The sequence below is a fragment of the Cannabis sativa genome, chromosome 2, assembly GCF_029168945.1.
Source record: "Cannabis sativa cultivar Pink pepper isolate KNU-18-1 chromosome 2, ASM2916894v1, whole genome shotgun sequence".
Taxonomy (NCBI): Eukaryota; Viridiplantae; Streptophyta; class Magnoliopsida; order Rosales; family Cannabaceae; genus Cannabis; species Cannabis sativa.
The window spans coordinates 20,707,760-20,711,355 of NC_083602.1; the positions used below are offsets into that span (position 1 = coordinate 20,707,760).

At 39.3% G+C, this 3,596-nt stretch overlaps 1 non-coding gene across 1 annotated transcript; it reads left to right on the top strand.

Moving 5' to 3' along the window:
* Positions 1-2,792: 2,792 nt before the first annotated feature.
* LOC133035284 (small nucleolar RNA R71) lies at positions 2,793-2,899 on the top strand. The gene has a single exon (XR_009686560.1). It is a non-coding gene; the product is annotated as a small nucleolar RNA R71 (small nucleolar RNA).
* The last annotated feature ends 697 nt before the right edge of the window (positions 2,900-3,596 follow it).

A 3,596-nucleotide genomic window follows, 5' to 3' on the forward strand; every position in this document is an offset into this window, starting at 1 on the left:
ACAAAACCCAACAATAGAATGCTCTATATGTTCCACCATATAGACACATCATTAGTTATCCATTGTTATAATCCTAATGTGATCAATGATCCTCTATATGGATGATTTACATTGTAAAGGGACTTAATTACCGTAACACCCTACAATGTATTTTATCCTTAAAACACTTAACCCTGTATGAATGATATTTCAGCTAAGTGAAATGAATACTCCACCATTTATCTCGTTTGGTTAAGCTCGAAGGAAATCATCCTTTGCTTACTATTCACCAGATAGAAGCTATAGATTCCATATTTATGTTAGCGCTCCCACTCAATTACACTACCGTGTTCCCAAAATGTACGTATCACCCTGACCCAAAAGTAGGCTTAACTAACAAATCAAAAAACACGAATAACACTCTTGAGATTGAGCCTAACCATATCAGGATTTAGATCATTTGATCTAGGATAAACTTAGTGATATTGAATTGAATAGATATTACGGTAAGTTTTATAAATCTATTTCAAAGTTCAATATCGGTCCATTCCAATGCATACTCCATGCATCCAACCTGAGCTTTACTTTAACCAATGTTCTGGAAAGAACATAGCATTTCTCCAAATGCAAGTAAACTCTGTTGTAGATTGTCATATCAGTAAAACCCAGTGTTCTGATAAATCTAGGAATCCTTTATTCCCATAGTCATGTTTACTTTCCACTGTGTTGACAACACAATAAAAATGATCAAGTATGTGAAAGGGGTTGGGATGAATTTATAAATAAAATAGACAAACAATTGATAAAGTGAACCAAAACATACACAAATGAATGAAAAATACTTCTGTTACTTTTTTGATATTGAATAATCTGGATTACATTGAAATGGAGTTTTATTTAGGGCATAAAACCCAACATGTCGACCCAATAGCCTTATTGTGTGCTCGGAGTACTCTTAGCAACTTATCAATCTCCACATCAGAAAGTGAAGCTGACACTATGACTGGAAGCTTTTTGTCTTTGCCCAAAAACTCATACCGTAAATGATCAGGAAGCACTTTCAACTCTAGTTCTGGTGGTTTTTTTGTAGATGGCACATGCTTCTTTAGAACGACCCCAAACTCTTCAAAGTATTTTTTATTCAATGGCCCATAGGAGTCAAGCCATTTGGCGTAACCTATCGCCTCAATTCCATCTTGCTCATTCAGATCGTCTTCAGTCAAACTCACTTCTAATGAATCTTCCATCAACTTTTTCTTCTCCACTATAGTGTCCACGAGATCCCCAAAGAAACATTTATCACTTGCCTTTAGAAAAGTCATTGCCTTAAGAACATTGAAGACCACTTCTTCGCTTGCACTCCCAGCTTCAATTCACCCTTCTGAACATCAACCAATGTTTGGCCTGTTGCCAAGAATGGTCTCCCATGAATAATTGGAACATTGCTGTCGTCTTCCATTTCCAGAACTATAAAATCTATTGGGAAGATAAATTTATCCACTTTGACTAGAACATCTTCGATGACCCCCCTTGGATGAGCCAACGACCGATCAGCCAATTACAAGGTCACTGTAGTAGGCTTTGCTTCTCCCAACTGTAATTTTCTAAAAACTGACAGAGGCATCAAATTGATTCTTGCTCCCAAATCACACAATGCATTTATCCCCTCTATTCTCTTGATAGTACAAGGTATGGTGAAACTCCCAAGATCTCTGAGTTTGGGAGGAAGTTTCTTCTGCAATATCGCACTACACCTCTCGGTCAATGCCACTATTTCATAGTCCTCAATTTTTCTCTTTTTGGACAGGATTTCTTTCATGAATTTCACATAGCTTGGCATTTGTTCCAAGGCTTCTGCAAAGGGGATGTTGATGTGCAGCTTTTTAAATACCTCTAGAAATTTCAAAAACAGCTTGTCTAGGTTGGTCTTTTGGAGCCTCTACGGATAAGGGATCTTTACATGGTGGTCTATGCTGACTGGTGGAGAAGCTTCCTTTGGTGCAAGACCCTCAGTAGTTTTCTTTTTTGCTGGTGTCGGTGCCGGTTGATCTTGAACCTCTTCTTCCACTGGTTGTCTCTCATCAGGCCCTTCATACTTCTTCCCACTTCTCAAGGTGATTGCCTTACAGTTTTCTTTTGGGTTCACCTTTGTTGTGCTAGGCAAGTTTCCTTCAGGGTGGGTAGCTATTTGTGTCGCCAATTGCCCCATCTGATTCTTCAAGGCTTTAATGGATGATATAGTTTCTGTCATAAACTGTAGCAACAGATCTGTTTGTAGACTGGGTCCTCCACTAGAACCTTGTTTCTATGGTTTTTGTTGATTCTGTTGGGGTTGATTTCTCTGCTAATAGAACCCCTGTTGTTGCTGATTAGAAGACTGCCCTTGTACATTCTATCGTCGACCCCCTCCTTGATTATACCCATTATTGTTTTGAGAATAATTCCCGATGCTTTTGCTTGATCCATTGGCAAACTATTCACATCTACAGGACATTGGTCATAGGTGTGAGGACCCCCACAGAGCTCATAAGTAACTTGAGCCTGTTTTGCTTGAACAACCATCAGCTTTGTTAGGGCCTCTACTTGGGCTGTCAATTTTGTGATGGTGTCTACCTCGTCCATACCAACTACCTTCTTCGTTTGGCTTCTTTCAGTTGGCCATTATTGATTATTCATGGCCATTTCTTTGAGCAAATCATAGCCCTCGTTTGTACTTTTTCTCATAAATGCCCCACCAGCTGCGACATCTATCATCGTTCTAGTGTTACCAATCAGCCAGTTGTAGAAATTATGAACCAGCATTCACTTTTTCAATCCCATGATGTGGACATTTCCTAATTAGATCCTTAAACCTCTCCCAAGCCTCATAGAGAGATTCATTGTCCAGCTGACAAAAATTATTAATAACTCCTCGCAGCTTGGTAACTTTTGCTGGAGGAAAAAAATTGGACAAGAACTTTGTTGCCAAATCAGTCCATGTTGCAATGGATTTCGGTGGCAAGGAGATCAACCAACTTTTGGCTCACTCCCTCAGCGAGAATGGGAATAGTTCCAAACGGATGGCATCATCGCTGATTTCGTTTTCTTTAAAAGTCTGACATAACTCAATGAAATTGGACAAGTGCAAATTTGGGTCTTTAGATGGGAGTCCACCAAACTGGACTGAAGACTGCACCATTTGGAGTATGGCTGGCTTTATTTCAAAGTTATTGGCCTCCACGACAGGTGGTCTTATGCAAGACTGAACCCCCGTCAATGTTGGGAGAATGTAGTCTCTCAGACTACGACCGTTTGCCTGGTCTTCAACGGCACCTCCATTATTACTGCTGTTGTCGCCATTATTACCGGCATTAGCATTGTCAGCCATGACTTCTTCTATTTCAGCTCTTGCTCCACTTCTTTCTTGCCTTTTGTTTCTTCTGTTTCTTCTACAGGTCTTTTCAATTTCAGGATCAACCGACAGTATTACACTTTGTCCTTGACGTCGCATACAACTTCAATTCCTGAAATAGATTAAGACAATTTGAAAGAAATAGGTTAGCAATTAGCAGAAAGAATTAACCAAAGTAGAATTTAATCTAATCTTATGTAATATCAATGTTTAAACAACTCCCCGG